Raw genomic sequence first — 9,087 nt, 5'->3', positions numbered from 1 at the left:
ATAAACTTTGTGTAATTTGTGAATGCATATTTGTCGCATGTACCGAAATCAATTGCACATAAGCATTTTTTTGCGTCATTGAATTGGTTTGAACATCAGTAATTTTTGGTATTCCAGTTGTAAAATGCTCTTGCATTTGTGATTACAATCATGTTTGAAAAACTTATGACATTTTTGGATGTCACATTTGCCAATGTTTTCTCCATTACCATTTGGTCTTGTGGAAATGATGCAGTGTCGTATAACAAATTATTAACCGCCACAAATGTTGATTTCAATGGAACACTCAAGGATTTAGAGACACTCTTCTCAAGTAGTGTGGTTCGTACTTCTAGTTGTGCAATCGTTTCATCTGGATGAGGTTCAAAGCTCAAAATATTATCAACCTTATGTTGCATTTGTAGATTAGTGTGATCATTCAAGGTTGTGGTGGTATCAATCATACTTCTATACTTGTCAAGAAATAATCTATACACTCTGTTCAAGAACTTGTTCACTTTATTTTCCATTTTTGGATTTCTAATAAACATTTCAACATCATCTGAATCATCTGAATCTGACAAGGAATCGGATGGGTTATTTGGATCCATTTCTTATTGAAGGTCTTGGTTTGACCCAAATCCTTGTATAAGATTTTTTTCCTCATATGACATTGGAAGTTGTGTGTCATGTTGTTGGTTTAATTGATTGAAATCGAATGGTGTGCGCCCTAATAGTTTTGGTGGAACACTTCCAAATCTCGGTTTCATTTGCACGAGTATGGTTCATAATATGGATGTGGTCCTAATTGTATTGTCTCATATTGTGGTGTTATGTTGCTTGAAGAACCCACATTTGATCAAGTGATTGAGTCTGATATTATTGCATGTGCATGATTTGTGTGTTATCCATTGGAAAGGGTGTGGCTTGATACATTGATTCCTATGATTTCTTGGACTTAGACCTTGTTTCAACTGGCATGTCACTATGCAAGATTTTTTGGATTTTTGAATTTTAGATGCAACTAATGCGACTCAAGGATGATGACAATGAAATTTATGTTTTAGACCATTTTGATTTTGGGGAATGACAATGAAATACGACTAAGTGCAACCTATATGATTGACAATGCAACCTATGTTTTTTTTTTTACTTTTGATATTTTGAAAAATGGCAATGATATGCAACTAAATGCGACTTTGGGATATGAAAATGCAACTTAAGGTAAGAATGAAACCTATGTCTTTGTTGTTTTTTGAGGATTTGGACAAACTTTAAAATGCAACCCTAAAGACATGACCCTTAGGATATTGAAATGAAGTCAAGACCTTAAAAGGACAAAGGACAAAATGACAATAGGCCAAATGACAATGTCTCACCTATACACTTGGATACTAAGCTAGGTTTGACAAAATGATGTTGACAAAAGACAAATGTTGGACAAGGTCAAGACTTCCTAACAACAACTTAGGGTTTAATCTAAAGTTTTGAATTCTTCATGCTTGACAAAACCTAATTGTGAGATTTTATGCAAAAGGACAATGATAATGACAATGACCTAGGGTATGAACCCAAGATATGATATGAAAAATGACCTAATGTATGAAATGACATTATGTTATGATATGCACCAAAGCTATGATTATAACATAATGATATGACCTAAGGTATGAAAGGACTCAAAGTTACTATGCAATCATATGAGCTAAGGGTGTAAATACAACCTTATGTTATGATATGGACCAAAATTGATTATAATGCAAAGATATGAACTAGGGTTATGATATGACCTTATGCTATGATATGGAAATGACCTAGACTGATGATATGATATGACCTAGTGTTATGAAATTAGGGGTGTAAATGCAAATGTATGACAATGTGAACTTAAGGGCTTGGACTATGCAATGATATTGACCTAATGGAAGAAGGACATATGCAACGAAATAATTTATGAGATAAAATTAATATGACCTAAGTGAAGACCTAACGTTGGGATGACAATGACAATAAAAGATGCAACCTAAGTCAAGACCTAGTTTGGGTATGATAATGATAATGCAAAATGTCACCTAAGTGAAAACCTAGCTTAGGTATGAAAATGAAATGAAGACTTAGGGAAATGATTTTAAACCTAAGTGCAAAATGCGGACACTAAAATGAAAGGTATTGTCTATGTGACCTAAAATCTAGGGTTTGAACTATGCAAAACCTAACCTAAGTGACATGAATTTTGAAAAAACGATTTCCAATGTTTTGGCAAGCCATGTTCAAATGCTGGATGAATACTTGGACAAAAGTGTGAACTCTTTGTTTGAACTTTGAAAAAACAAGGTTGTTTATGACCACTTGTAAGAATTATTTTTTATTCAAGTTTTAACGAGCATGGAAGACAAAATGTTTGTTGGACCTTGACACAAGACAATCATACACCTTCAACAACAAATCCTAAGGCTGACAAGGACAATAGTTGTTGGATCTCACTTGGGTTTCCCCAACTACGCTTACTCAAAGAGGATACTTAGATGCTTGCTCCACTCTACGGTACTCACTTCTCTAGGGCAGCCCACCATCAATCCCCATGGTGAACTTTGTATCTATACTAAGAACCATAAGGACATGAGACGCCATCAAAGATCCAACCTCTTGTACCAACAACTAGAAGGTTTTTTGGCTTCTAAAACAAAGAGTTTTTAGTCATGGCATCCGTTCAGGTGGCCATACATGCAGTGTTTCGCTTCGTTAAGGAGGCATCCCAGCCTGTAGAGGTTACACTCTACAGCTTTTCACATGCCGCACAAACAATGAGGGAGACTTGCGTCGGTATGACACATTGGCACCCATCACTTGCAACTTTAATCACAAATGCATTTATTTATAGTCATTTGGAAGAGCTTGGCCTTAGCCCGTTACCACTTGGGTCGTTCACTCTCACCCAGCCTTCTCGGCTACTCGGGAGGCAAGCCCTCTAAAGGTTAGCACATGCAAATCATCTAAGAAAACAATGTAAGCACTTGTTCATTAACCTTTAGAAATAGAAATGTTCTCTAAACTACAAGACGCAAACAAATGTTTTAGTTGTAGTACTTTTGCTGTGTCCTACACCAAACAATGTCAAAAAATTTACATTTAAGTCTTCAACACACGAGGGAAGAGAGACTTGCACAAATTGAAATTTCAAAATCAGTCTCCAAAATCAAAATAAACACAAATAATCATGCCATGTGACTAACTAATCTAATTAAAGAAAATTAAATTAAATTAAAATCTAATCTAATTAACAAAAATTAAAAACTAATCTATTTAACAAAAATTAAAAGCTAATCTATTTAACAAAGACTAATCTAATTAACAAAAATAAATCTAATTTAATCTAAATCTAATTAACAAAAGTGAATCTAATTTAAATCTAAATCTAATTAACAAAAATAAATCTAATTTAATCTAGATCTAATTAACAAAAAGTAAATCTAGAATTAATCTAATCAACAAAAAGTAAATCTAATTTAATCTAAAAAAATCTAAAAAAAGAAACAAACTAAACTAAATTAAAAAATCTAAAAAAACAAAATAAAACTAAATCTAATCTAATTAAAAAATCTAAAAAAGCAAAACAAAACTAAATTAAGAACAATCTAAAAATAAAATTGAATTAAATTAAAAAATTAAAACAACGAACATGAAACGTGGGGCTGAAACAAATATTAAAATAAAACAAAATGTATGAAATTCTTTAGAATGTGGAAGCTATGTTGTGGTAGATAGGTATGCAAAACTTTTTTTTTTGACAAATTTTTTTTCTTAAATGCTCTCTTTTATAGCAGATTTTGAAATGTTTATTATTTTTTGTGGGCAGATTTTAACATGGGGAGGATTTGTTTTAGAAAGTAAACGCTTCGGCAGTCATGCATGCGGAAAGAAAAGTTGGGGATTGTCTTAATGAACTCCTGTTGTAATGAATGTTGGACACTTAAACAAAATGTAACCTTTTTTTTCAGAGGCATTGAGCAAATTTAAAATGTACTGGATTGATTTTGAGACACTCTTAGCTGATCCGAAACGTATTGGGGCAGATTCAGACATGCATGTAAAATGTGAAAGGTAGACAAGGTGTGTAAAGTGTTTTGCAATGCCTGTACGCAAAAACAAGGTACAAGATCATTTGGGAGGATACCAAAATGTCGATTATAGGTCAAATGTAAATGCAATAACATGGATCAATCTGATGAAAAATCAATAACAAAGCAGAATAATCATAAATGTAATGCGCCAAACAAACAAAAAAATGTGTCTGAAAATGATATTCCTCAAAGCAACATGCAAACACTCAAAAACATATATTAGTAAGAACTTGTTCACGTCGGATTCACCAGAAAATGTAGTTAGGAAATCAGACATAAGAATCAAAAACACACAATTAGGCAGCCACAAACCTAAAATTCTAATGAAAAGAGATCCTAATACACTCAATAAAGGAATGAAAGATGATATTCAAAACAAACACAAACCCATATTGCAAAAATCTTCTTCATTGACCTGTGTGGTCCTTTCACTTTCAAATGTGATTTTGTGGATTTCACCTACAAGTACAATTGCAAGCAAGATTGTGAGATGAAAATGACAGAGTAAAGTTACTCGAAGCATGGTTGTCGAAAATGAGCAATAAGAGCTCAATTTATAGACTTTTGAAATCACATTGAACGGACAAGATCAGCTTAATCCAACGGTCGAGATTTCATGCAAGAATGAGTTAAAAGGGAAATTGCCATTAGAAGTGAAAATAAAAAGGCGTTAAATCAAAAAGAAAATGGAAGTTTCTATTTGCACGCCAAATATTCCATTTAAATTTGAATGAGGTGGAATTAATAATTTAAAATTATTAGTTCCAATCATGACTCAAATTAGCCAATTAATATATAAAAATATTAATTGTAGGAAAAAAGTGAAAGAATAAACAAATATTCATTTATTTATTTATTTATTCAAAAGGGAGGACATGTTAGTAAGAAAGGGGATTGATTAATTATTTAATTAATCAACCTCGGGAAAATTATTTGAATAATTTAAGATACCAACCCAATTGTTGAATTAGGTCTTAATAGTGATGATTGATTGGCTAATAATTGATAAAAATTAATGACAATTGACTAAGGTTGACAACAAAATAGGACAAAAGATCAAAAAAGACCCAAGATTGATAATGATTTTGATAAGAGACTGATAAGATCGATTGATAAAGTGCCATGAAATGCCAATAGAATGTCACGGGGGACTGATTGAAATGGATTGATAATTAATGAGTGATTAATTATCAACAAAGAGGGAATTAGGTCTAATTGTCAAGATGAGACCAATTCGAATTATTTGAAAATGATAATCATCAATCATAATGATTTAGGACCAAATGCAAATGAACACGATCGATTAGGGTTGGATTTGAAATGAACTAAAACCAGAGGAATGACACAATGTCAACATATGATGAAGATCAAATGCGACATAGAAGACACGTTAAAAAATAGGTTAGCAACGTAGGAGTGATGACCAATTTTGAGTGTCTACATTATGATTATTCACTTAAATCCTTAACATAATCTCCTTTGGTCTTTTGTTCCTCCCATACCCATCTTGTCCTTTAAGTATCATGTTCTTCATTGTTTATCCCTGAATGGCTTCACCATCCATAACATTTAGTAGCATTTTCACCATTTTCTCTATTGGACAAAGCTTGACTTTGCCATCTATAGCTAGTGATGTTGATTTTAGTGTAGACATAATGGTTGGTGCACATGTTTATACCTTATGCCCTTAGATCATATACTAAACATCAATTACTAAATTTACTCTTCCCATACAAATTACAATTTAGACCTATATTTGGCTTTGTAAATTCCCTTCTAATGGATACAAAAAGTACTCCATGTAAATAAGTGCAAGAATTGAAGACTTGGAGTTGAAGACAGAATTATAAGAAGAAATGCTAGAATATGTAAAACCCATCTTATTGGGTCTTGTTGATGTGTATTTTACGCACATATGAACACAGAATAAAATACCAAAGTATTTTACCCTCTCTTGAACAAAATCACCTCAGATGCTAAAGGATTGATCAACTAAAATGATTCCAAGGTTTCTAAGGTCAATTTTGACATGTGGGTAACTCAATGGCTTGATGTGATAATGTTGTTTTCACTCTGGGACTTATGCAATTGTTCAATATGGAGACTTCTCATGAATCGAATTTGCAATAGGTATGCTGATGACTTAGGATTTTGCAATTTAGCTCTTGGTCTAATCTAACAAAGATTTCTTTAAAAAAGGCAAAAGGAATAGGGTTTAGGATTTCTATTCTAAAGCCTAGAATGTAAGAAAGGGGTGAATGATTCACTGGAATCCTACTAGGCAAGGTCACATCATCAATTTGAACAATTTGACACAAGCTTAGCGCAATCATCTAAGGTATATTTCAAAGATGTTCAAATCATTACCATCAAACATTGATATCATTTAAGTTAATGCATAGCAATGGACGTATAACAATTGAAGTTAAGTACGCATAAAATTCCAATTGACCACGCAAGGCACACTTACAATCGACAAGAGGCTAGTGGTATGGATTATATGGATTCCACACAAATGCATTCAACAAATTCTTTCATTCAATCTAACAATACTTGAAAGCAAATTCTAATCTAAATTCATAATATAACTTAGAGGCAATGAGAACCACAAATGCACACAACACTTAAACAAAAATCACCATCAAGTCGAACAATGATTTATATTCAAATCTGCAGCATATACTGACAATTCTCAAAAATCTATCCCTTACAAATGAGAGGCAATGGGGTTTATATAGAGTATCAAAAGAAATAAATGGCCAAGATTTAATCAAAATCAAGGGCCAAGATCATGTCAACAATGCCCAAAAGTTGTCTTAATTAGGGTTTACATCAAAAATGGAGCCACCAACATATGGCTCAATGAAATAATGCCTAATCATCAAATAGGAAATCTTCTAAAAGATTTTGGCCTGCATCTCTTTCTCTCACAGCATATTCCAAGAATCTAGCCAATACAGAATCTAATTCTTCCATGGAAATGTTGGGCAAAGCATCCTGCTACACATCCAATGCATCAGAACGAGCATCTAAAGTGTTCTCCCAATCTGGCATAAGCTTCTGCAAATTATGGACATGAATCAGCAAGAAAACCAAATCATCCATCTGATTCTTCTCCAAAGAATTCAACTAATTGAAGTACATGAACTTCATTTTATCTCTCAACTTTGCTAAGTGTAGACCATTGGCATCACTGACATCCACTCCCAGTAACTCCTTAATAGATGTAAGGATCTTTGATTGTATCTCTTGGATTGATCCTTCCATCTCTGCACAATCCTTGTGCATGTGCCCATAAGTGGATTCCTTCGTGGCCTATGAAGAATACTAGACATAGGAACCCTCTTCAAAACTCTGAGGCAGGGAATAGTCTTCTCCTGAATAGGATGGAATTCATCCCAAACTCCTTCCAAATAATATATCCTGAATATAAGCGTCGTCGTCCTATCAAATGCCTGGACAAACTGAGTAAGGAAATCATCTCCCTGTCTCTTCACATCTTCAATCCATTTTCCCAATTCTGAGAGTGTAGCCCCCACTGCCTCATAATCAGTATGAAGTCCACGATCAACTGCAATAGGGGAAACAAAGGTTGGATTCTCATGCCTTATCCCTGCAATATACTCCCTAAGTCTGATATCCTCCTCTTTATACTTCTCTTCTTTATACTCAATCTCCCTATCCACCCTTGCATTGATTACCCGAACTATATCATTTAGTTCCTGGAACTCTTTCTCTTTTGTAGTTCGTCCAAGGGGAACCAAAGTGATCTAGAAATTCATTGGAGTACCCGCATCCATAGTCACATCACCAATAGGGATGGTCACCTGTGTAATCCGCATTCCAATCTCATCTCTAGCTATGTGCGAAAGTATCTCAACCCTCCTAGGCTCTTTATCCTAATTGCTCCTAGCTAGGTAGTCATCAATATCATCAATGGGTTGTGCCTCTATCATCTTCTTACTTTTCTCTATGCTCTTCATCAGCCAATCAGGAAGAGCAGTCATCTCCATCATGTCATCAAGACACGTCTCTTGATCAAGTTCCTTCAATGTTGAGATAACATCATCATCGTCGTCGTCGTCATCGTCGTCGTTGTCCTTAGTCAAATCATACACATTCTTTCCCAAGCTAAGCTCCAAAAGGATAATGGAAGACCCCGAGTGATCATCATCTTCATTAGGTGGTGTGGATGTGGTTGTGGCATGCAACTCCTAAGTATTATCTGGTATAATCACTGTGTTGGAACATTGTTCAAATTCTCTACTCTGTTCAAGCATATCAATCTCCTTGATTGATGAGAAACTGAGGGGAGACAAAGGAACACTTGGCTTTTTCTTCTTCTTTACATCTTCAATCTTCTTTCCCCTAGCCTGAATTCTCTACTCTCTTCATCTACATGAATCCTTATATCACTACCTGTTCTCTGATCATCTTCGGAAGAAGAATCCTCTTGTTTCATCTTCTCATATGTGAAGATAACACCCATATCTAGTAATTTGTTCATCTATCTGTCTACCCATCCTTTGGAGAAACTTATTACTTCTCTCATCAGTTCATTCAAATATGTCACCTCCTACTCTGACCAACTAGGCAATAGGATAGACCTCTTCATTTCATTTTCATATTGTGGATGAGTATGATCCTTATCGTCCAATACTTAATCAAGAATAAGAAAGAGTTCACACTTTCTCATGAAATTCGTGGACATCCTAGACCACATTCTTTTCTTCACTACTTTCTCGTCCATCAAGTTGGCCCAATAATTTTCAATGTCCTGTCTGTGTATGAATCTATCTCCTCTGATTCTTCCAACCTTCTTGTGTGGATCAAATCTTTATCTTTTCTTGTATGTTCCAAGGCGATAGAATGCAATCTCTTCAAACATCGTACTAGCTACAGCAACGGATTGGCACACTTCCAATGTTTTTCCTATGGAAATAAGAAAAGTCATCTGAATTCTATGATTCTCCTTCTGGATGAAATC

This window comes from Cryptomeria japonica, chromosome 10 (assembly GCF_030272615.1).
Source record: "Cryptomeria japonica chromosome 10, Sugi_1.0, whole genome shotgun sequence".
NCBI lineage: Eukaryota > Viridiplantae > Streptophyta > Pinopsida > Cupressales > Cupressaceae > Cryptomeria > Cryptomeria japonica.
Note: the sequence above shows the minus strand (reverse complement) of the source record.